Genomic DNA, 26,263 nt, shown 5'->3' with positions numbered 1-26,263 from the left:
ATTCATTTCCATAGCTCTTCTTATTCTGCTTGTGTCTCTCAAGTTTCAGATGAATGCTCAAGTTTATAGTTTACAGATAGAGACAGACATGGATAGACATGGGCTGTAGATGTAGAAATGGATAGCTCTTCTATAGCACATTTAAACACATATATTCCTTTAGCCACAAATTCTACTTCAGACTTCCCATGTTCCATTTACTGTTAAGTGCTCCACAGTCCCTTTCTTCCTGCCCCAGACCCAGCCACTCAGATTCTCACCTTTATATATCCTTTGTTTCTTTCTATTTCTGAGTTAGTCTGTACTGCCAGATAATTGTGGCTTCTGGCCATCCCCTCTTGCTCACCAATGGCCTCCTAACTCTGGCCTGGACAGATGCAATCAATCTGCTACTCTGGTCAACTGTCCTTGTGTTCTTAACAGTTTGTTTTTGCTAAAGAGAAAAGAAAATGTGCTGAATGAACCACAAAAAGTTGATAGTTTCACATTTCAAAACAAATAGAGCCCCATTTTTTTCTTTTAGGTAAAACAACAAAAAACAAACAAACAAAAAACAAAATAAAACAAAAACACGGCAAATCAAACATTTTAGGTATTCTTTAGATTTCTGTATTAATTTAGGCATGCGGCTCACTTTTAGATGAAGTTATAAGATCAATTGTTCAGAAAAGATAAGTGTGGCTAAGTGAGCTTGGTCAGAGCTTGACTTCCATTTCTCTAAATTACTCCCTTTCAATATAAGCAGAGAAGGGTGGATGGCTGGGAGTAGGGGGTAGATAAGAAATGGGATGGTTGGTTTTTAGTGCCTTTCTTTCAGATCCAAGTATATACATATCTAAACATGTCCTATGGTTAAGACTTGCAATGCATTTACTCTGTCCTTATTAGGAGCCTTTAGGCGTTGCCTCCATTTGTAGATGAGGAGAACATACTAATGGACAGTAAGTGCCTAAGATTGTATTGCAAAGGTGAGATTAAAGCATCCAGCCTAACTTTGGGTTCAAGGTTATTTGTTGAAGGCTACAGTAGCACGTAAGTCTAGCCTGTGAGCCTAGGGCTTCAGAAGAAAGGCCTAGATGTCTACTTCTCAGAAGAATGCATGCTTCTCTTTGGGGTGAATAGCCTTTTTTGTCTGCTTGGGTAGCACCCTTGGATTACTGGGTAAAGAAAGCACTAAAACCTCAGCACTGCCGAAACTGAAGCCTTGAGGTGTTTCAATCTTTGGGGGTGCTGTGAATCCCAGCACAAAGAGCAGGAAATAAAAGGCACACACAGTGACTAAGAGGCTATACTGATTTATCTTTATCTTCACCCTTAAAAAAAATAAAAGTACTTCACAGATTAACTCCTTTAGAGATGTATAAAGATGCAAATGACTTTCAATAAAATAATAATTTTATAAATGTGGAGAATAGCTGTTTGACTCATTTTCCTCAATGTCAGCTTAGATTCATCTTCCCACTCTCTTCTGAGGGGCTCTGCAGCCCCATGTTCAAAATACGTATGCTCCCCTTTGCATTGAGCCAGGAAGCTGCAATTCTTGACATATAATTTTCACTTTGGGGAGACTGGGTGGCTTAATGGTAGGTGCAGACCCAACATTGTCTAGTTTACCAACAAAAGCAATAAACTTCAATTGCTCCATTTCTTTCAGTGTGTTTGCCCTCTACAAGAGACTTCCGGTCAGTGGGAAGGCATAAAGAGCAGTGATGGACGCTTCTTTTCCCAGATGATCTTACCAGAATTCCATGAAGGCCATGTTGCCTTCATTTTTCACTTGAGAAAGATGAGGCATGTAGCCTTTTAGTAAATCTCCTACCTTCCCCTGCCTGGCCAACAGCAAAACACCAACTAACCACATGTCCAACTCTAAAGCCTGCACATTAAGCCCCAGAATGAAAGGCATCACTGTGGCTTAAACCTGGGTAGTTTCCTAGTCAAGGTCTTGTTCTCCAGAGCTGACAACTGCTAGGAGTTGGGGTTATAGGAGAGACCAGGGCATGGGCCCTGGTGATTTCAAACCCTTGATTTCTGACCCTTGACACTCAGCCCAGTGAAGAACAGGGTTCCTTAACCAACTGTGTTCATACAGAAGATGACAATGGGCCAACAATCTCTTCATCTTTCAAGTGGTCATGTTGAAGTTACATGAGACCCAGGCTCTGCAGTTCTCTTTTTTTAGATCTAAATTTGTGTTAGAAAATGTCTGGTGCTGCTGTAAGAGCACAGAGGTGTGGCCAGGCCTGGGTGCTGCGCTCTCCCAAGCAACCGTGGGCAGCTCAGCACTAATGGACCTGCAAGCCAACATTAATTTCCTGTCTTCCATCTGAGGGCTCCTGATAAGCAGTTGTCTGGCTAAGCATCCAAGACCGAATCAGACTCGGTCTTAGTAGCTCCCCAAGCTGCTCCTCCCAGCTACAGCTCTTCCCTCCAGCACTGTTCACCCAGAGTGCAGGACACCTCCTGAAACCATTTTCAAACAGAAGCCCCCGCCTCTTTCCATCTCAGCCCTGCTCCTGGCTGCCTTGGGCATCTCTGCCAGCCCTAGCCACACACCTCAACAGAGATTCTCAATGCATTATTGAAAAATGTCTTCCCACAGCAGGCAGAGAAATGAAATTTCCCCCACTTCAATTATTTTCCTTTCTCAGGCATAGAAATTGAAAACCAAGTCTGCTTATAACGAAAGGAATCTACATTTTTTGAAATTTTAGTTTTCACTCAAAACTTAATTGGAAAGCTTAAGGTATTTGTGTAAATATGGATAGGAGATGAGCTAACTGCTTAGTAGGAAACGGTCCCACAGGGACAGGAGCAGGGCCTCTCCCTCCCATCCCTCACTCAGGTTCAAAATAAATAAATAAATAAATAAATAAATAAATAAATAAATAAATAAAAGAAAAAGGCAACAAGGCTGAATAGGGCTGGAATAAGAAGTGGCTCTGAGAAAGAAGAATATGTTCTAACCTTGAGAGCGAACTGTGTGCATAGGGAATGCATGCTCTTAATGAGTTTATATTCATTGGGTAAAATAGTGGCACCCTCCTAGATTTGAATATGAAGCACTGTAGATGTTATTGTATCTTTCCATTTATTTAAGCCTTGTAAATAAATGCAATCTTTTTACCAGCTTGTCCTTTTCCCCTCCCTAGAAAAAGCATGTTCAGAACTTTGCATAATCTTAAAGTATTTATTGCAGCTGAAGAATGCCAACATCATCAGATGCTATCATGGTTAAAGGAGGAGAAAAAAAAAAACAGTCATGCAGGACTAGGTCTGAATTACCCTTCCCTCATGGGAAGCAGCGGGAAGGTGGTTTGAACAAACTTAATAGACACCATGCCAACTTAGCTAAAACACCCCTCGCTCTTAAGGACCATTTTATTAGCATAGCCTACTCTGCCTCTCCCTTAAATCTGAAGACAACGTGTAATACTTTAACATGTATGCATATCTCTAAAGGAATACTGCACCCCTGTCCTGCTGACTGACAGTCGCTTGATGTACCATGTCTGAATAACTGCATTCCTGTGTTGCAGTGATCAATATCCATTTCAGACGAGGGTAGCAGTACAGTTGAGGTAAGAACCTTGAAGGCAGGGGTGAAGCGGATACATGTAAGCAAGCAGCAACAGCCAAGCCCAGAGTGCAGGCAGAGCAGTTAGAAGATCAGCAAGCACCCAGGTGCCCAGGAATCAGACAGAGCACTACACCTAAGATTTACTTTACCTATACAGAATCAGCATGTAATATGTCAGCATGTAATATATCAGCATGGTAAGATCTCAGGGATGTAGTAAGCCAAGTGCAAAGTGGTACATACCACTTTCAATGTTCCCAACTGAAACTCCCTCATATAACTCTGGGCTGTGTTAATTTGAGAGATGAAGTTAAATGGCAAATCATGGTTCTTATCCACTAGGGAAGATGACTCCAGTCTTGCAGATGAAGGTGCTCTATAGAAATGCTACAAGCAGTCTTCTATATAAGAGAACTGTTACTATGTCCTGAAGATTCTTGCCCATTCTGGAAGTCACCCCTCATTATATAGAAAATGTGGAACACTAGGAATAGGAAAAGCCCTGCTTGGGAAACAACAAGACAAAATGAAACATGTGAATGTTTTATAGTTGTCATTGCAACTAGCACTCCATTTAATCTTGAGACCAAATGGCTTCACTGTTTTGCATAGAGCAAGACGATAGCTGGGTCTTTGATATAGACATTTATATAGGCGATTGACTAGAGAGCCCTTAGTGCTACAGGTCCCAGGTAGAGATGATTTTACAAAGTGGTCCATGCCTTTTGAAATCCTCTTCTGACTTGGGTTCGGCTCTACAGACCCACGTGCCTTGAGGAAGCCATTGCTCTGAGCAACTTTTCATATCTGAAGTGGAGAATGGCATTCTTCTAGTCTCCCTCTACCTCTAATATCCAGAAGTCAAGCCCAGCAAGCCTTCTTCAGTTCTTGCTCTGGGGCATCAACTAACTTCTTTTAATGAAATAGGCATCACTGGAAATATTGACAGAAGAGGTCAATATAGTGTGCTGTGTTATTTTCCTGTTCTGAGGATATTTTGTGTCTTCATGCTCTCACATTAAGGAAAATGTGCTGTGTGCTAACATATAGCCAATGGTGAGGGCAGGCAGGGGAATGATTTGAAAGTGGACTTCCATTCAGTCTGGGTCTTTCGGATGGTGGGTGTAATAGTGACTTGATCAGACAGGCAGGAAAATGGCACCTCTTCTCAGAGGCTCACTGAATTTCCACTACACATGGCCCCATGTCACATGAATAAAGACAGGCTGTGGGAACAGACTTTGAAAATGTCAGGGGCAAAGAAGTGTGTGGGAGATGGCATACGAGGTTTTAGGAGCAGTCAGGTATTTGTAGTGCAAACAAACCCATGGGTATCTAATGTCGATGATGACCTACCTTGCTAGAGGAGAGAGCAAGATGACTGGAGGAAAGAAGGAACAGGAGAAAAGGTGTTCAGACAATGGGGAAGGCAGGGAGTCTTTCTTGTCTGTTTAAATAACATATTATTTTCTATCATCTATGTGCAAGGCATAGAACATAACCATGTGAATGGGGTGGGGCACACTCAATGTGAGTAGGTCATCAGACATGCACCCAAACATGCATAGGGACAGATTTTGGTTTAGTACTAACTAGCTAGGATGTTTAGCAATAACAAAACTCTGAGTCTTACTTTTATCTTATGTGAATTGTGAATAGTAACATGGTTCTATAAAAATGTATTGTGATTTAAGTGAGAGCACTGGACCTAGCTGGCGAGACTCTGAGAAGAGGTACCATCCCCTTGCCTGTTGGGCTATATCATCATGATGTCCACCATCTGATTTAAATGAGATAGTTCCACATAGTAAACAGCTGTAGACCTGGGTTCTCTCTGGAGAGCTTGGAGTGTATGGGTGAGAGGTAATCAGATGTAACAAGTCCAATTCAACAAGCAAAGACATAGACAAACAAGGTCAGAAAACAAGCAGTGAAACCATTAGGCCTCCTTGAAAAATATGAAACTTCACAAGAAAGGAAAGCAGAAAGTTTCAGAGAAGTGCTTAAGAAACCAAAGTGCAGTTAAAATAGGAGAGGTGACTAAGCAAGGTACTTGTGTTTGCTTGAAAAGGTTCCCCTGATGTGTGTGTCAAGGAAGCATTTGAAGTGAGTTAGGAACAGGCCTAGATAGGAGGCATCATGGATGCTGACGTAAGTTACCTGGGTGTCCTCTGTTGCAGGCTGTGTTGCACTCCCAATGTCTGTTTCAACCCCAAAGTGACTTTAAAATGTCACTCAGCTGGCTGTGAGAAAGAGAAATTGGAGTGAATGCTGGCCTGGAGAAATAGCTCAAGGAGACTTTTGAACAGAGAATCATTGCCACCTGTGTGTGTTAATGGTTGTAATCTGTGAGAGGCCTGGTTGGAAATGTCAGAATGAAGGCTGGAGTGAGGTCTAGGGAGGTGAGGATAGTGAGGATGATGAGTATGGGGAGGCCGGTGAAGATGGTGAAGGAAGTGAGAATGGTGAGGGTGGGGAGGACGGTCATAGCAAAGGAGCTGCATTTAGCTGCTAAAAAGGAGACAGCTGGGGGACACAGAGCTGAGATTCCCCTTAAATAGAATCCATTTAGAATACACTCATTAATGTAGCTCCACTTGCTTAATTATTTTAAAACTATTAATAGCCTCAAAGAAACTTGTCTCCAGTTAGCAAATGATTTAGTGCCGTTAGGAATGTATACGAGCGTGTGCTATGTGAGATGTCTTAATACCTTTAAATGCCCTGACTTGCTGAATTTCCCACTTGCCCATTCTGAAAGTATAAAGAACCTTCCCTGATAAGAGCTGACTGACTCCATGGGGAAATATGAGCATGCATCATATGCAAATATCAGTTCAAAAGACGACTGACAACTCAAAATAACAGAACAGATGATATACAAAATGTATGCTTGCCAAAAACATGTAGTACAGAGTTGTTTCCAAACTTGGGCTTCAGTAAAGAAATATGATTGAGAGGAATCAGGAAGGCAGGAGGACAGAAGAAGTTTCTCTGAAAGAAAGAGAGGAGCCAGGAATTAAAAGAGAGCAGCATTCTGGACTGGAAGAGAGGAAGGCTCCCCTTACCCTATCCAGTCCCAGGATTCTAAGCTACATCACCAAATGCACTTTGGTATTTAAGTGCATGAACATGTGAACAGATACCAAGTACAGATGACCTCTCTTGAATCATTCCTAATGTTGAGTTTTTGTTATGAAAGGATGGGTGGGGTACGTTCAATTGGAGGAATGGTAGTTGAGCCTGGCCTCATTTCTCCTTCATTCACAGTGCGACTCACTTACTCATCAATAAAATTACAAATAAAATTACAGCTTGACCTTCTGTTAACCTTGAGGGAGTTGAAGAGATAGATGCATTTATAAGTAAAACGAACTTTAAGCCCAATGAAGGAAAAAGAACAATTTTAATTTTAGAAGGTCTACATAAAGCCATCCTGGATAATGTAGAATAAATAAAATCTCCATAAATAACCCAGACTATAATTATTTGTTAAGCTTCTATTCTGATTTTGGCACTGTGTAGAAGTTTAGAAGATTCACAAAAAGTAAAATAGGTCACACAAAAAAAGAATAAAAAAGAATGGCTATAACTTATTCATCTTTTTTGTCTCATACTACCAGGAAGGAGACAGCCAGGGATAGACTTAGAAGTTTAACCATGGAGAGAGATAATGAGGAAATCAGTAACTAGCCTTTTGTTTCATAGTGTAGACCAGAGTTACCCAAATAAAATCATAGTATAAAGGCAGGGATAGTAGCTCATGTCTTTAACCCCAGAACTCAGGAGGCAGAGGCAGGCAAATCTTTGAGTTCGAGGTCAGCCTGGTCGACAGAGCAAGTTCTAGCACAGATAAGGCTACACAGAGAAACCCTGTTTGAAAAAGAAATACAAAATAACAAAACAAAGTATAAGCTATAGACATTTAAAAACATATATTTAGCATTTAAAATCTCATCAGTAACATTTTCTAGAATAAAGACTGGAATATGTCTCAGCAGTTGAGAGCACTGGCTGCTCTAGCAGAGGAACCAGGTATAGTTCCCAGCAAACACATGGCAGCACACAACCATCTGTAAGTCTAGTTTTAGGAGATCATATGTCATCTTCTGGCTCCCTTGAGCACCAGGCAGGCACATGATACACATACATACATGTAGGCAAACACTCATACACATAAAACATAAAAATATAAGCATAGAAAACACTCTGACTTAAAAACAAACAAACAGAAGAACATTGGTAATAAAAGTATTTTCATTTCAATCTATGTACTAACTGTATTTCCAAGAGCTCCAAAGCCTCAGGACATTGTGGCTACTAGATGGCTCAGAAGAAGCTATGAGTAGCGACTGGCTCCTTTCATTGGACTAGTCAGTAAAAAGCTAGTTAATTAACTGATAACACTTGCTCGTCAGTGGATCCACAGGGTATCCTGAAGTAGACCTCCACAGGCCATTAGGGAGAAAGCCATGCGGAAGGAAAGAGAAAAAGGCAGAGTGAAGGAGTGTGGGCGGGAAAGCCAGTCAGAAGGATTCATGTGTGTAGAGCAAGTACCAGAAACTCAGAATCCAGAAGGAAATCTTGAATTGTTTTAAGCCTGGGCCACCAGAGACTGGGAGGGTCCCCAGTACACTGGCTTTAGTAACTGGGGACTAGGGTGGTTAGGGATAAGCCCCATCATTTGTTGACTTTGCATCCCTCCCAGCTGGTGTGTTTGGAAAGGAAGCAATCTGCTCCTTTCTGGTCCAGCTGCCACTCAACACTTGCAGAAAGGACCAGAACTGGGAAGTTCAGGTAAATTCGGAGCATTTCATGGTATGTGCATGATGGGAAAAGCAGTTCCTCATGGCAAATTAAAGAGTTAAAGGTGTGAGTCGCTATTATGAATTCTCTTTAAATATGTTATTCCACAGCCTAAGACTAGCATAGAAGGCACAGCACTGAAAAGGCACTAGCAGACCCAAGTCTATCTCTTAGCTAACTCTCTGACTTTCTTAGCACTTGCTTCCTGGAGACCAGGAAGGGTGTAACAGAACTGCCCCACTCTAAGACAACTCCAGGTCAAGTGGCTTAGTCCAACATCTGAGCACCGAGAAAACCCTACAGACCATGAATGAAGCCTTCATCCTGCCAAAGTGGCATCTCCTCTCAAGTACAACACTTTGTAAAAGAGAAGCATCAGTCTCTGCAGTTATCCGGAAGGAGGAAATAAAGATGAGAGTCTGCAGCCCAAGGAAGGGAGGAGGATTCTCGTTATGAAGGTTGATGCACATCAAAGCTATTGAGACTTTCAAAACTGACTGATGTCCAGGCTCTGCCCCTATCAATTATGGCAGAATATCTTGTGTAGAGCTTCCAGTACCACTGCTTTCATTTGGTTTTTTGTATTTTTCAAATCTGCCAGCTAACTCCCATCAAGAGCTGGATTTCATAATATACCTGGATTTGGGTTTTGCACCTATGGAAATCAAGAATGTATATATGTCTCGTATTGTTTCCTATTCCTCTGCAAAGTATTAAGACAATGACAACATCCTCAAGGTTCTGGGCTCCACACAGCTCCCAGAGATTATGTGAAGTCTTCTCTGAAGGCAGCTATTGTCGATGCATGGGGCCTGGATTGAGGGCCTTGTCATAAAGGTTAGTAGGTGTTGCTGTCATTTGGATAAGAAATCATGAGGACCAGAATTACCCTAGGCATAAATGATGGTGGTGTCTACTTTTGTGGAACGTACAGACTCTAATGCGTAAAGCTGATATTATTTGCTTTGATATTATATAAAGAACACTTCCATGTAAGAATTAAGGCAAAGATTGGTGCCATCCAGTCACTGTGAAATGATCTAAGGATACTTAAAAGAAGACAGAACCAGAAGCAAGCCACAAAGAGACTTTCTCTAATACTTTGACTTCTAGAACATCTCCTTCCAACTCTGCTCAGAACACTGCTCTCAACTGGTCCCCTTATTCCTGTGACAAAGGCTTCCCTTAAAATGACCTCCCCATACCTCTGCCAATAAGAATTCAAGAAATCATATTGATGCAGCACCATGAGGTTCTGTCTCTACAATAGTACTCCCCTTGCCCCAGCATTCAGGTGTAGCACTTTGGTGCTAGGCACCAAATGAGGCATGGGAAGAGTCACCACAGTGTCGTACAGTGAGGATGAGCAAGAACCTCAAGTATGGACATGGATGCTTGAGATTCACATCACCTGTGACCTATGTTTGAGCCCCATGGTGACACTGTGGACCGCAAAGGAAAAGATGATGATGACCATCATCATTTTGAAAAAGAGGTGCTACTTCACTCTGTCCTGAGTGAATCATTAGAGAGAAGAGGCTAGCTAGTCCCTTCACAATGCTCTGTGATAAAGGCAGCTCTAAGCACAGCAGCCGTGGAAGTAGGCTGCTACACTCTACATCAGCTTTGGAGGTGTGTGAAGAATGCACCAGAAAATGTCATTACAGCTACAAAAAGAAGAATAGGGAATACCAACGGAAACTGAAAATACAAAGATACCCATTCCATAGTGTACATGGGCAGTGTGCTGTGCCTTGGTTTGCAGAACTCTCTAGAAGAATTTCAAGAGAGCCACCATTCCTGCATGGTGGGTAAGGTACAGGATAAGAAAGGCCCATTGAGCTATTGTGACCCTCTTTAGGCCACATTCATCAGGGTATGTAACGGCAGCTGAGACGGGGTATGCAACGGCAGCTGAGAAGGGGTATGCAACGGCAGCTGAGATTGTCTTCTCTTCTTGGGAAAAGAAAGCTACAGTAAGTCTCAGATCCACAAACCAGAGCAGTTTCAGATAGCATCTGAGATGTCCTGGTGAGTGCTGTGAGCAGTGGGACTTCTAAGCATGTGCAAATCCCAAGTTTCTAAACCTGGTTTACTCAGCTTGCACACGGCCCCACTACAGTTAAAGCCACATGGTAGCAATTCAGGATACAAACAGAATAAAAAATCTGGCCCTGCCATTTTCTACTGAGTTACCAAGAGGTAAGGTCAGACCATGTTTTATGTTCTTAATGTTGCTGTGGTTGGTCTTCAGGGTTTTTTTTTTTTTTTTTGCTTGCTTTGGAAACTTCTCTGAGGTTATCTCCAAGCCTCTAAAATCATAACACAGCGCACTGGACATTTGGTGTTGAAGAAGAAATTGCACAAGAAGGTGTCCTGGAGCAAGTGCTTCCTAACATTTGGGGGGGGGGCATTGCCTTGTTGAAGATTTCAAGACGCGCATTGCCCAGCACCCAGATAGATGTATGATAGATGTATGTGGTCAATGTAAACTGCACCCTCATTCGGTTCTGCTGACAGCAAACATATTGCTAAAAGGTGTCTCTAAAAGGCACAAGACCAAAACTAGCATCTATGTCCCCTTCTAAAAGTTGTGTGATATGCCGTAAGGTGCCAGCAAGCTCCTCACCACTTCAATGCTTTCACCCTCATGCGGTACTCTAAACTTTTAGCAAATGGCCAGTCACATTGGCTTAAACCACTTTGGGTGGGGTTTCCACTGCTGTTCTATAAGCCTTACTTTCCCAGTAGCCATGGTATCTAAGCACAAACTGGGAAGCATTAATTAAACACCCATCCTCAGTATTTTACTCTCCACTGCTCTTCCAATATATTCACAGCAAAGCTCAGGTGGGTCCTTTGAAGCATACATGCAGACAGGCACACAAACGCACGCATGCATGCACACATACACATCACATGCACACCAGGCCAACTAACCACCCTGGGGTCAGCCTGTGTGAGAAGCCAGCGATCTACAGTCTGTGAAGGCACCATGGTAGATTACCCAATAGAATGGCCTTACAGTTTTATAAACTATTTATTAGCCCTGTCCTGGGGAGCGACATCAATATGGCCATCGGTGAAGCAAAGCAGAAGCTATAAAAATATCATCTATCCCAAACAAGCTTCATAATCAAACAAAGTCCCTTGCTGGCTTGGACAGGTTGTGTTCTGGCACATAAGGGCCCCTTTCCATCTTTTAAACAGACCATTAAAACACCAGAGCACTTTGGCTCACAGAAGTTTAAATCAAAAAGGAGGTAGAGGAAAAAGAGCTCTCTTCTCCAAGAGTAATAACACTCTTTGAGCACCAGGAAAAACTCATTGCAACAGAGATGTGATATTGCTTTTCTCATCATGGCTTCTCAGTTTCTTCTAACACTCTGACAATCTCATAGAGGTTCCGAATGTCCCCACATCCTTCCTTCCCTCCCTGCTTCTCAGAATCTCTTTTCGCTTTAGTCCACATACACATAATACCCTGGTTGTGATTTATTCAGTATTATTTTGGGGTCCTCAACCTCCTGTGTCAATAAGAATATGGAATTTCTTACATTTTCCAGAAGGGAAATAATAATAATAACAACAACAGTAACTTGAATTAGAATGCTATTGTGTCAGAGTTGAGCGGCAGTTTCCCAAGGCAGAGGAGAATAGCAAGTAGATTTATAGCGCCGGCGGTCATTATGATTGACATTTCCAGCCAGTGCCCCTCCAACTGGCTCCAAAATGTCTTAATAACATGCATTTGAGACATCCTTGTACTTATACCTTATTGCACCTGCTAGCATGAGATAATATGTGGACTCCTGAAAAATGAGGCTGGGTGAGAGAGTTGCAGGGAGTTATATAAGGAAGCTGAATCTCTCTTTCTAGCACCTGGCACACCGCTTGTGGTTTCTCATCATGATTCCAGAAACAAATCAGCAGCTTAAATGTGTGCATGAGGATGCTCTCTTTTGGACCTCGGGCTAAGTGAGGAGGCCCCTGTGGCAAGAAAGGAACAAAGGAAAACAAGAAGAGACGAGGGGAGAGAGACTACCGGGAGTGACTGTTTCTGAGTCCAACCCATTATGTCACAGCTACTAATTTGTTCTGTAGGGACAGACTTGGTGGTGCAGGGCAGACCTGTAATCTCAGCTCTCTTAGAAGTTAAGGCAAGAGGATTGCAAGTTCAAGGAAAGCCTCAGCAACTTAGAAATACCTGTCTCAAAATAAAGTATGACATAAGGGTTGGGAATATAGTTCATCCATGGAATTGGAGTGCTTCCTTTGTGCATGAGATACTGGGTTCAATTTTCAGAGCAAGGGAGAAAGTTGGACATAGAAACACAGAGGTTAATAAACCATAGCTAGATCGATGGTCCAAAAACAGCCAGGGAGACATTTTCTATGGTCTTTTAGTTGGTGCTGAAGTACCAGGAAATAAGAAGATGTAGTGATTGGACCCTTGGCAAACCCACATGGAGACAGACTCCACCATGTTCTTCTTTGAGCTCTTTCTGTGAGGTTCCTCTCCCCATACATTTCACCATAATTTCATTCTGTAGTCTTGGGGACATGTACCCTCTGCTACTAAAAACAGTGAGTGATAGGAAGAGGTGGCATCTGCAGTGGTCATTTTGTTTACTGACAGAACACTTATTTTTCAGAGTTTAAAAGCACAAAGCCAATTGTCTCAGTACCCTAGAGGCCGTTAAGAAAAGCAAGTAAATTCTAGACTGAAGGTGGTCGTCCCCAGTGTACGCAGGCAGGACACTCCTAGAGAGCTGGGGCTTTGAATGCATTAAGATCCAAAGTTGTCTACTGTGATAAATAACCAAAGGCTTAGAATCTATCATTTACATCTCAGCCCTGCATACACAATGGAGAATCAAACTAGGAAGAATAAGCTGAACTAAGTTGGGAATTCAGCCCCACCAGTGGTCACTATTAGTGCCTTAGTTAAGTCAGCTAAACTGGTTGTCCCCTTTACTCCAGAGCTCAAAGCTGAGACATAATACCCAGCACTAATCTTGAGGTATGAGTTTAAAGGACAACTATCAAGCAGTTGGGGTATACTCAAGAGTTTGGACAAATGAGGGGGAGTAGGATGTAGAGACTGATATCACTGGGACCTTCTTACCAACACCACCCTCCAACTTATTTTTAAAAGAGAAACTCCAGAAGGTTTATGAAGAAGAAAAATATCGGTGCAAGTCTTTTACTTTGCAAGTTCTCCCAGGAGCACAGCTGGATTTTGTATGTGAGAGGAGTTAGAGCAATCTCAGCACGAGGTGCTAACAGTGAAAATGATATGATTTTTCTGGGGTGTGGTGGAGTAACACTGCCCTCCCTGAAAAAGCCATCACTGTGAGTCCGTGTGGTACCATAGCTCGAGCCCACCGAGAGGGATTTTCATCAGCCACAACAGCATGAAGCAGAGTTCTCTGGAAGCAAATGGGCACATACAGATGCTACGCACACACATCTGCTAGGAGGCAATCACGCCTACAGAATGAGCAGATGACAACTCCCTGCTCCCCAAGGCTCCTGAGGCTCCATGCCAGGAGCTGGGATGACGTTACACCCAGGAGACCTCCTGAAAGACCTCTGTTCATTCAATATTAGCAACCTCTATCCCCTCTGGTTCCTCCTTGTTTTGAGCAGTGGCCCCGTGTTGATACTGGGTAAACCACCCTGATCGATATCCACATCTGAGCAGACCTATCAAGTAACTCAAAAAATTTGGTCACAGCATATATGTTTATTGATACAAACTAGACATGAGTCAAGAGAAATGTCACCCCTCAAATTCAGTGAGGAGTTAATAAGAGCAGAGCCCATATACAAAGGTTTTGCAGGCAGAAAGTTTCAAACATAACTTCTTCCACAGGAGGGATATTTTGACAATTACAAAGCATGGTTTTAGCCATATATAGCTAATATCTATCTTCAACAACCTCCCCAACTCAGTGGACACATGTTTACTAAAAATCTATCCTTTTCTGGGGAAACATTAAAATTGCTTCTTTGATCCTATGAGTGAAAACAGGCCTTCCAGGCTGGTCACAGGAAACTTAGATTGCTTCCATCTACAATACTGAAAGAAGGCAGAAATCCCAGGTTGCACGGATCTGAACTTTAATAAGTAGGAATGTAGATAGAGTCTAAAAGTACCACAGAGGATAACTGCCTGCTTTAACATCTCCACTCTCAGAGTATAAGAAAATTGGAATCAAACAGAAAAGATTACTCAGCATCTGCTAGAGAAAACAACACATTTTAAAGCACCCTGCTGGCTTATTTCATTCTAGCCCTTCATTGCCTTTGAGTTATTTTACTACTCTGGAAATTATAGATAATTGATAGCAATGCAAAATAGTTCTTGTCTATAGACATGGGGATAAATTCTGTGTGGTTAAGATTTACTGTTTCTGAAATCCTCCTACAGAAAAGCCTAGCCCCTGACCACTTGTAAGCACATACCAGTATCACCTGAGACGTGCAGATTCTATTCTGTGCACATTTACATTTTTCCAATTTACATTCTGAAACATATCATCTCTGCATGCAGTCCTCATGAATAGCAAATTATGTAAAATATTTAATATTCATTCATTTGCTATGTGTATAAGAAGCATGGTTTTATTAACTATTAGCAAGTGGTGGACACTGATCCTCCAGTTGTTTTGCCTAATAAAGAATATAGCCGAGCACATGCTGCCATGGTTTGTAGAGTATCAGTGACTACAGTGCTCAGTGACCACAGCACAAGTCCGAGGATGAAGGAAGGCCTGGCCTCCTCTGCCCCTTAGAATCAGAATGAAGTATTTCTTTTAGCCACACAGGGTTAGCATTTCAGTCAATTTGGCAGAAAACAGAAAAACTACAGTGACATTCTGCGTTTTACATAGACTGAGGTCAGCACTTAGCTGTTTATCACAGTAAGCTCTCTAGTCTTATTTCAAGTGCAGATCCAGTGATTGTCATCTAGGCCACATTCAGCCTTCCCAACCACCCTGAGTTTAAAAAGAAAAAAAGATTCAGGCCCTAGTGGGTGTCACAGCTCTGCTGTAACTTTTATGGTACTATATACCTCAATGTGCCAAAGCTAAACACACAAAGGAAATGTATAATGTCAGGGCTCAGAATGGCAATGTTCATGTCCCTCTGAACATCTGCCTTCATGAAGCCTGTTTTTTTTTTTTTTTTTTTTTTTTTTTTTTACTTACACTGGTATAGATATAATGGTTGCTATAATTACAATATAATATTCATTGCCTTTTCTCCCCCTGAATCATTCACCCAAGTTATACATTAAAAAGCATATGAGCCACTTCCCTTCTTTTGTTAAAAAAAAGCAGAGATTATTTGTGATGCCATTTTTAAGAATTAAATTCTTATAAATCATCTAGCTGTTTCATAAAGTTCACATTTAGCAACCTGATTAAAATAGACTGCCAGAGAACACATACTACCAGTTGGCATACGGAAACATTGTTCTCTGCAACATAGGCCTAGTTTCTCCTAAGAGCACTGCTAACTGGGTTTCCGCCTTTACCTCATTTCTCCAGATCAGGATGCAAACCACCAAGCCATAAGCAGCCATACCTTCACATCCCCACAGTATTGCATCAGAACACAGATGAACCAGAAGCCAAAGATTTTCTTCCTCTGAGACTGAAAACCAGGAGGCCTCTGGACTTTCTTTTGAAGGCACTCAAAACAGTCACCAAATATCACTTACCTAGGGAAAGACAAAGAAAGGGGGAGAGAGATAAAGGAGAGTTAGGAATCCACCATAACCACAGAAAACACACCACACCGAGGTGACTGATTCTAAGCAGATCAAGTTTAATGCAATTCTGCTTCCCGGCAGCTTCACAGAAGACTCCGGTTTTACCCACTCCAGGTTCAGGTCTGTTGGGGAATAACACATGTTGTGACAGCTACAGGTCCTGTCCTGCTGCCTGCTTTCCATTCTGTCCTGGAATTCTTACATAGACGCATGTGACTACTGCAACACGGGTCTCTTGAGGAGAAACTGGCTGGGGACTCGGTTATGTGCCAGGCAGAGGGGGGAAATGTGTACAGCCAGCTGCCTTAATGATTACAGAGGCTCTGTCGCTATGTGGTTCAGATGCTGCGAAGATTGAACTAATAAAAAGGAAATGAGAGAACTGTCATCACAGATTACATGGTATTTATTCCAAAATCTGTTCATTATAGAAATTTGCAAGACAAATGGCTTTTCAGCCAGGGCTTTCCTCCTGGTGTATACATGGTGTGTATGAGGCACCAGCTTGTCTAAAGCATGAGCTGTTCTCTCTCTCTCTCTCTTTCTCTCTCTCTCTCTCTCTCTCTCTCTCTCTCTCTCTCTCTCTTTCTTCTTCCTCTCCCTCCTTTCCTCCCTTGCTCCCTATCTCTTGATCAACTCTCAGGAACAACATAAGAAAAGTTAAGAAGAAAGATGCTGAAGGAGAAACAAGTACAGGGAGAAGTAGAAATGAACCAGTCAAGGCAGAGGAGGCAGAATAAGAAAGAAGTGAAAAGATAAAAGGAACTGCAAATGAAGGCACTGAGAAATTGCCTATACACCACGGAAACTCTCTTGCTGACCCTTTAACTCTCATGATGGAAGGAAATTTGAATAGAACACAAAGTTTCCTCCCCCTAAAGGCTGTTCTTGCTTTATGTGACTACACAGAAATGATACTGGTCAGAAGCATAGCTGTGTCATGTAAATGTGACTCTGTAGGGAAATCCCCCAAAAGGAACATCTTCTGCTTACATCCTAACCCCTCAGAAATGACGGATGGTTAACTCCTGGCCTGTTCATTTCCAGAAAAATACTTGGCATTTTGTTGTATCCCAGTAATTCTAATGACATCTTGGCTCTCTGCCCAGGAAATTCCAAGAGTCTGAAGCTTACCTGACATCTGCATTGCATGTCTGACGACTTGTGTGATAACAAATGCTGCTGTAATAAATGGCATAAAACAAGCTACACACCGAAGCTTCAGAAAGGCCTTGATGTATCAAAAAGAGAGGCTATCAACATGCATGAGTGTCTGCAGGTGCCACGGTGCCTCGGCCTCTGCTTCGCTAGAGAAGGGGCTCTTAGATGATTCCCTCAAAAAAGGAAGGAAGGAAGGAAGGAAGGAAGGAAGGAAGGAAGGAAGGAAGGAAGGAAGAAGGGAGGGAGGGAGGGAAGGAGGAAGGAAGGAAGGAAGGAAGGAAGGAAGGAAGGAAGGAAGGAAGGAAGGAAGGTGGAAAGGAAACTTGGGTAGAATCGCGGGATCATCATGTTTGTTGCCTTTTATCCAAAGGTAATTATAGCCTTACTCAATTTATGACACATAATGTACCTAATCCCTCATAAATGCTTCTTATTCACCACCCAGCACTTCCTGATGCTGCCGGCCAAATAAATGGTGGCTGTTTCTACCTGGGTGATGGCAAGGCTGTTAATTGTAACACTCCATGAAACTTAATTATGCAAAGCAGAGAGGCAACTCTGGAGCTATTAATCAGAGGTTTGATTCAGAAGTAATTTGTTGTTGGGACCCAAGGAGCTGTTCTTCTCGTTCCTTCCACTGTGATGCACTAACAGTTAATCCTCTATTTTAATGGAAAGCTGCTGGGGTTGTGGTTAGAACTTGATGGCGACAAAGCTGCTTATGAACATCACCTTGCTTATTAAGTGGCAGATACTCATTTCTTCTACTTAAGTCATTTTTAATTATAGCAGCCAGAATCTAATACCATTCATAGAACATCAAGAAAAAGGAGCCAGTCACTTATTTCCTATCTGCTTAAAAGTAGAATAGGATACAATGGGCAGACTATAGAAAGCTGGTAACTATGACCTGAAACTCATGGGGAAGCCACTTCCATCACCTCTAAACATCTTCTGAAAGAGAACAGTATATCTAGCTTCTAATGGTGTTGAGTATTTGCTTCTAAATAAATCAAGGGTGAAGTGATGAGAGTGGCCCAGGTGGCACTGAAGCAGCTCCCGTTCATTCGTGAGAGGAAAGACAACAGGAATGGGAGGGAAAAGACATGACAACTGAGAAAGAATCCAATTCACTTCCAATCCAATCCATTCCACTATTTCTACTACTATTGCTGGAGACCTGAAGAAGAGCCTCAGGGTCTTTGAATATTGTACACCATTCACTGTACCTATCCTGGAATGTATGCCTTGTGACTATTTTTGGAGACAAGGAGACACACATAGCATCAGCATTCATTTCAATGAGCTTGTGTCTGCATAGAAGCTGCAAAGATTTACCATAAGCATAGAAGTGCAGGGACACCGAGGTCATCCTAGCAGAACAGGGGAAGAGAGATTTAAAAATAACACATAAGCAGAGCAATAATAATTAAAAAATGGTTGGAAGAAGAAAGAAGCAATGAGTCATGGAAGCCTGAAGGATGAGCTGAGCAAGAGTCTGAGAGAACTAGAGAGCAAATGAAGTCAGCACATGTGCACTCTTGGCTTAAGAGAAGACCAGGTCTCTCTGCTGCTGGCTATGTGGATGGTGTTTGAAAGACATCTCTTCTCATTTCTAACCCAGGCTCATACAGTACCTTTCCAAAACATTCCTCTTCCTGCCTTTCTAGTGTTGGCCTTTTCTATGAAGGTAAGATTGTCTTAAGGTCAAGTGATGCCTATTTCTTACATTACGCAGATTTGTTCATATACTCATGAGTCATTAAAACACACTTGCTTTCTGAAAAGTCTGCACTTTTACTCTTACACATTCTGCAGCTCCTCTCAGGGAAGAGAGAATGGAAATAGAATAAAGTCTTCCAAAGGCAAAAGACCCTGGTCTCCAGACTGTGCATATCACCCTATATAAAGAAAAGGGTTTTTCACAGATGTTATTAAATAAATAAGCATAAAAGAGATCCCTCCACAGTCCCAGAGGGTACAGACCTCTTCCCCTGTACATTTCAGCCATGTGACAGCTTTTAAGTCAAGTATAAAGTTGCTTGTTAGACCCTAATTCAAAGGTGTTGTCAGATATTTGATCATACCGCAAACCCTGAGACTGTATACTTAGAAGCAAACCAAACCAAACCAAACAAACAAAAACCTGTTTCTAGTTGTGGTACAGCTCAGCCCTAGCATGCAGCTTTAATCCAAGAATGTTGCAGGATATTCGATCACAGTGTGAGACTGTGTACTGGAAAATTTGTTTCTAGTTGTGGTGTGGCTCAGCCCTAATACACACCTTTAATCTGAAAGCTTCCTGTTTATTGTAAACAAGATTGAATAAAGTCAACCACAGGTCAAAAGATGGAACAAGCAACCAGTTGACAGGGAGTAAGCATAGGGAGGGAAAAAAAAACCAGAGTTAGAGGAAGTCAAGAGGATAGATAGACACAGGAAGTAGAAAGGAAGGGCATTCAGTAGGGAAAGTTTTTAAGACAGTATGGAGTGGGAGAACTAGTTCTTTTCTTCTGGGAGGAAGGTCCTTGAGCAGGAAGGTCAGCCGGGTGCTTTCTCTGCCTCCCTGAACCAGCCAAACTCACCACAGCGTCTGGCTCCTGAATCTTCATTTGGTAAAATCCAACATTTGGTTGGAATTTTGTTTTAAAAACAACACAAAGGTGCAGGTGACCAAATTCTTCCTAGACAGTCCCTTGGTCCTAATCATGTTAGCATGACTCTCATAGCTGCTCTGTCATTTTCAAACTTGTGTCAATATGGTGGTAAAATACATAGTCACCTTAGACAAAGATGGCTTTTTAATCTTTGCAATACTCTCCATAGTACCATTAGCATTCAAGAGAGTGTACGGTTTTTGAAGTAGAGGAGGAAAAGTGATGGTCATTTTAGAAGTGCTGTTCTTACATGCTTCTCACAAATGTTGGAAACAAGTAACTAATTTGGGTGGCTGAGGTAGAGAGAGAATATGTTCAGACATATTTGTTGCTTAAAGATGAGCTTTTCAATCTGGCCACAATCCAGAATTACTTATCTGGCGTTTGTCTTAAAAATGAATAAAGAATTAAATACCAGATCATATCTTAAAATATGGTACATTTTAGGGGAGTTAATTGTAGTTTACAGAACTCTTTGAAACTTAGAGACACTCATAAAAGTGAATTCAGTATGTGAGATGACAAGATCTGTGAGGGAGCTGTGGGTGGGTATAGACACATCTTGAATGGTTAATTATCGAATAGTGACTGTAAGTGCTAGAGACACTAAGAAAAGTGGGAGCTCATTGTAATCAAGGGTCGTTATAAACAGTTTCTTTAGAAAACTCTGCGAGCTGCACATGAGGCTGTAGGATCTGCATCCAGATAGTACTGAGAATGGGCAAATCTACTGCAAGCAGCAGGAAACATGCAAAGCAACACTTCCACCTTCCGAAGAACTCACTGCTAAATTCACTTTCAAGAATATGCCATAAGATTTCTGCAATTTCCTATAACTCCAAACACCTTACTCTTAATTCCTTGGGATAATATGAAACATTTCACCCTATCTGCATTCTTTTGAACTGGTCTTATAAGACAGGATTCTCAGAGGAAAAAGCAGGAGGATGGTCCCCATTGGATGGAGATAGCAATTCATTTAAACAAATGAACAAATCAACAGTGATCACCTCAAGCCCTCCTTTCCCTACTACTACTGAACTAAAGGAGCTTAGAAATATGTGTAACTTTCTAACATTCTAAACTTTCATTTTTTCTAAGTAGGTGTGCTTGTACATTGTATATTGAACACTGCACCTGTACATTGGATATCTGAGGATGTTTTCTCTATAAAGTATTTATAAGTAAATAAATATTAGAAGCAAACAATGATATGTAAAGAAGACATAACCGAAGAGTAAATACACTGACATCTGTTTGGGCGACAATGAAGTTAGAGCAAAAGAAAGAAAATGTGAGGCCCTCCAGTGTACAGGGAAGAAAACAAAACAAAACAAAATAATAAAGAGACAGAAACTGGAATTGGCATAAGGAGAGAGTTTCACTTGGAAAGTATTTAAGCATCAAAACCAATTTCCTTACCAGGAGGCAATCATGCATATGGTACAAGGAGGAAACTAACAAAAACAAAAAGACCAAAAAACCCAAAAACAACAACAACAACAACAAAAACCTGTGCCTTATCCAATGCTATCCACCTTCATCCACTAACTGCATAATAGAATGCAAATGGTAAGCTAGATGCCTCATGATTGCTGATTGCTGAGTCTGCTATTCATTGCAGTTGGCCTGTTGATTCCTTCGTGTTTCACTAAATAAAAGAACCAAGAAATCTAGCAAGAAAACAAAGCACACCTGGATCTTATTAATAACTGGCATCACATTGAAATTTTGAATCTTTTTCTGGTGTTGAATAGGACCTTTGGAAACCATGCTACTGTACATGTCCTAAGGCTGACCTAGACTTACTACTAATGGAACATTGTTGCCCACTGATAGCAGCCATGCAGAAGTTATCACAAATTCATGGCTTGGGAGAAAACTTTGAGAAACATGTAGTAACAAAGTAAACGATGAAGATACCAAGAATTACATGAAAAGCTGCAGAAGAGACTCAGTAAACCCAAATTGTGGATTTTAGCAAGTCTCCTTGTGCTGTCTGTGTGATCCAAGCTTAAAGAAAGAGACAGAACAGCCCATCAGTGTGACCCTCTGATCTTGGATGGAGATTTAAACTTTGATAACTATCAAGACAGATTCATGCAAAAATATCTGATTACAAACCAGCCTATGTGTAAAACTTTCAACTGAAAAAAGAGTGATACAATTTAGGTTAGCTAATTATAGTTTATAAAACCCTCTGAAATCTAGAGACACTCAGAAAGGTGAGTGTGGTATGTTACATGGCCAGATCTGTAAGGGAAGTTAAGCTCCAAAACCAACATATGTAGTATAGATAGACTCATAAGTTCTGCCAATGGAGTAAAGAGATGTGTGTTCACTATTGTCTTGCTCCCTAATTGGGAAAAAACAAGAACCCAGGTATTAGAATATAACAAGCCATACTTGTGGAGCATATTTTCCATCTGTTTTCACTAGAAGAACACCAAAGACGTGACAGATATCCAAAGGAACAAAACTCCATTCACACACTTGCCATCAGAGCAGATATTGTACTAAGCAGTTGATAGCAGTTCCCTGGACTGGATCATTTTACACACATACAAAGAACACTTAGAGACCAGCGGTGGTTAGCTCCAAGTCTTTGAAGTTGGGCAACAGAACTGTCCATCCAAACATGGATTCACTAATCATTTGGACCAAGTCAAAAGAAGGTAGCCTAAAACATCTGAATCAAACAGTAGAATTGGCTAAGGGATGCATTGTTGTTATGGGAGATAAATTAACATCCTACATCCTGACATATATGCCTTACCCACTCCCTTCCCTTCCCTTTGCCCTTGGTTCCCTTTCAGAACTTGAAGAAAAAAAAAACCCTAATTGCTGAACATATGCACACACTCTGCACACAGGACTTGGAGAAATAGAACTGGAACTGACCTGAAGTAGCTCACACAGTATCAGAAGTGTTGGGCAAGCTGCTATGGGAGAAAAGCAATCAGCAGTCCTACCCAGCTGTCAAGCCTGAGAGCTACAAGGATCTGCCAGCAAGCTATCCCCAGAAGTGCAACAGTGGTACATTTACCTTGTGCAAAACCAACGGTTGTCTAATTAGACTTCAGGTTCACTCAGTAGGAGGGTAGCCATGCCTGGTACTGTGAACGCTAGCTAACCACATGTACTCAGGAGGTCACATGTCTGAAGGGAAAATCTACTTCTGCCATTCTCTTTTCTTCTCTTCTCTTTTCTTCTCTTTTCTTTTCTTTTCTTTTCTTTTCTTTTCTTTTCTTTTCTTTTCTTTTCTTTTCTTTCCTTTCCTTTCCTTTCCTTTTCTTTTCCTTTCCTTTCCTTTTCTTTTTTCCATTTCCTTTTTATTATTATTATATATTTTTATTTACATTTCAAATTTTATCCCCTTTCCTCACTTCCCCTCCAAATTCCCCCCGACATCCCATCCCTCCTTCCCCTGCTCACTAACCCACCCACTCCCACTTCCGTGTCCTGGCATTCTCCTACACTGGGGCATCGAGCCTTCATAAGACTAAAGGCCTTGTGATATCCCAAAAGGTCATCCTCTGCTACATATGTGGCTGGAGCCTTGAGTCCCTCCATGTGTACTCTTTGGTTGGTGGTTTAGTCTCTAGGAGCTCTGTGAGTACTGGTTGGTTCTAACTGTATTTTACATACTTAACCTTATTCCTGCAGGTCAGTATACATCTCAGCTCTCACTAAAGATTTAAGGATCAATACTGAGAAATGTAGAATCAGTTTTTGTGCAGAAACAAGCAACCTGGTAAGTTATCTAGTCCTAATGTGTCAACACTAAACATATATATGTGTATATGTGTACACATATATTCATATACATATGTTTATATATAAACATATATATATACACACACACATATATATCTTATATATATATATGTATATGTATATATATATATATCTTTAAAAGTTCTCAGTCTCTCACACACATATATGTGCATGTATGTAAGGGAGTGATAAACATGATATAAAGTACTTGTATGAAATTCTAAAAAAAATTAAAGTAAATAAATCTAATCACAAAGTACGTTATGAGACTTGATAAAAAGGAAACAGTAAGACTCATTTATGGTAGTTTGCTTTACAAGCAGATTTGCTGAAGACAGACAGTAAGTTACAAAGATTCACCTTCAACCCTGTAACCTGCCACCCAGACACCACCTAAAGTTCAGATCGAGGGAGCGGGGCCACTATGCAGAGCATAATAAGCAGTCTGATTCTTAACTCTTCTTTTCTTTATTACAATAATTCTCTCTTCCTGTTTCCATCAAAAGAGAAAAGTGTCTGGTTTGCTGTTGTTGTTGTTGTTGTTGTTGTTAGTACTGATCTCATAGGGATGCTGTATTATTACAAGATAACAGGCTGGCAGCAGAAAGCACCACCAGGGAGAGGCTTAATGATACTTAGTATTACATTATCCTCTGGACTACCCCCTGTACCTGTCTCCAGGGTCAGTCACAACAATATGAGAATGACAACCTTGGGAAAGAATGGCAAGCTCACAAATAGTTTTCAATGTCTATAAAAGAAGCAACGCCCAGCAGGAGGTTGAGGAGTTCCCCTCAGCTAAGAATGCAGAAAACTGCTGGAGCAGCTGCCAAAGCCTCCTCCGGACAGACCTCCGCCTCCACTACACCTTGGCTTAGAATGACTGGGACACCGTGACTGGACTGCGCAAGAAGGGTCCCACGGCTGCGCAGGCCGAGTCTTAGCAGACCATCTTAGCAGCTCAGCAACGAGGAGATGTGGAGGAGACGTCCAAGAAATGGGCTGCTGGCGGGGGAGGTGCATCACTACAGGGTGACCCTGGAGGTGGGCAAAGTGATCCAGCTCCAGAGGGACCGGCAGAGCAAAGGGCAGACACAGAAGGACCTAGCCACGAAAATAAATAAAAAGCCACAAGTCATCTCAGACTATGAAAGTGGAAGGGCCATTCCAAATAATCAGGGTTTAGGCAAAATTGAGATAGCCATCAGCCTCAAGCTCCGGCAGAAGAACATCAGGAAACCTACCGAGAAGGGGCTGAAGGTGAGATGAACACAAAAGCCTCGAAGCCAGTGGTTCCGGCTGAGCTCTTCTGGCTGGTCACCAGCACTACCCTGGATCTCCTCACATGGTCAAACGGAACACGGAGGTCAAGCCTATGCCGCCCCCCCCCCCCAACCCATTACTGCTGTCAAACAAAGCAAAACCTTGCCAAAAAAAAAAAAAAAAAAGGAAGCCGAAAACTCAAAATGAAAATACATGAAGTACAGGCAGTCTGACCGGAAGGACCATTTAAGTGTCTGGCCCATGGATGCACAGTTCCTTGAATTAAGTCAATAGTCATAAGTGTCATAAGTGATTGCCTATTACAGACATGCTTATCACTTCTCTAATCTTTCCTCAAAGGCCAGGTTTTACCTCTGCTCATTTAGATCTTCTGATGTATAGATTTCAGTAAGGTTTCTCCTGGCCCCACATACACATAAAGGTATCCAGTTCTCCTCTTTCCTGAATAATTGATGCCCATGCATATTTCCTGGGCATCCTGGGAAACTCCTTCCACGGCTTTCTCTCAGCACAGCAGCCTTATCATGGGCAGTTCACCTTAGAATTACACAAGGGAGTCGCGATCAATGGCAATATGATTTACAGCAGCTCTTACCCACAGCTTGTGGAAATTACAAATAAATACGGGGGTCAAACGACTCACCAATAATTTGACATTGGTAAATCTGGCTTATTTAGAAGTCTTAAATAATAACGACCTTCACATCATCATTTCAACCCTAAGTGCATCTGCACATTGCCTAGAGAGCTGAGAACAGAGGTGCTTCAAGGTAGATCACTACCAGAAGGATGCCTCTCCTCTGAAATATTTCTCTGCTTTCTTAAGTATTGCAGCATAGCTGAACTCTCCCTTCAATAATAGCATAACTATCCATCACCCCGACCAGAATGGCTCATTTACAAAACCCCTAGCGTGAACTGGACAGTTCAATCTGCCGTTTTGTTCTATTTTTGAGGCAGGGTCTTGCTATACCATCTAGGCTGCCTTTGAACTTGGAATCCTCTTTCCTTGGTCCCCTGGGTACAGAGATGGCAGGCTTGTGTCACCATGTCTCCTACTAACTCCAAACGTTTTTTTGTGCAGGTCGTAGTACATACAGGTAAAACAAGTCTGGATTTCTGATTAGCCTAGAAAAAAAATCACAAATACCACAGCCCAGTAATTCAGAAGCAATGCGAGTCTAGTTGAAATAATAGCAATGTAAAATATCAAAA

General features: G+C 41.7%; 1 protein-coding gene and 1 pseudogene across 3 annotated transcripts in view; one reads left to right on the top strand and one right to left on the bottom strand.

The window, feature by feature from the left end:
• Positions 1–26,263, bottom strand: part of Opcml (opioid binding protein/cell adhesion molecule-like) — a 1,134,695-nt gene that overhangs the window by 879,786 nt on the left and 228,646 nt on the right. The gene's annotated exons all lie outside the window — the stretch shown is intronic.
• Positions 24,487–25,033, top strand: Gm33456 (annotated as a pseudogene).

Source organism: Mus musculus, chromosome 9 (genome assembly GCF_000001635.26).
Source record: "Mus musculus strain C57BL/6J chromosome 9, GRCm38.p6 C57BL/6J".
Taxonomy (NCBI): Eukaryota; Metazoa; Chordata; class Mammalia; order Rodentia; family Muridae; genus Mus; species Mus musculus.
The sequence above is the reverse complement of the archived record's forward strand: the minus strand, read 5'-3'. Positions and strand labels throughout refer to the sequence as shown.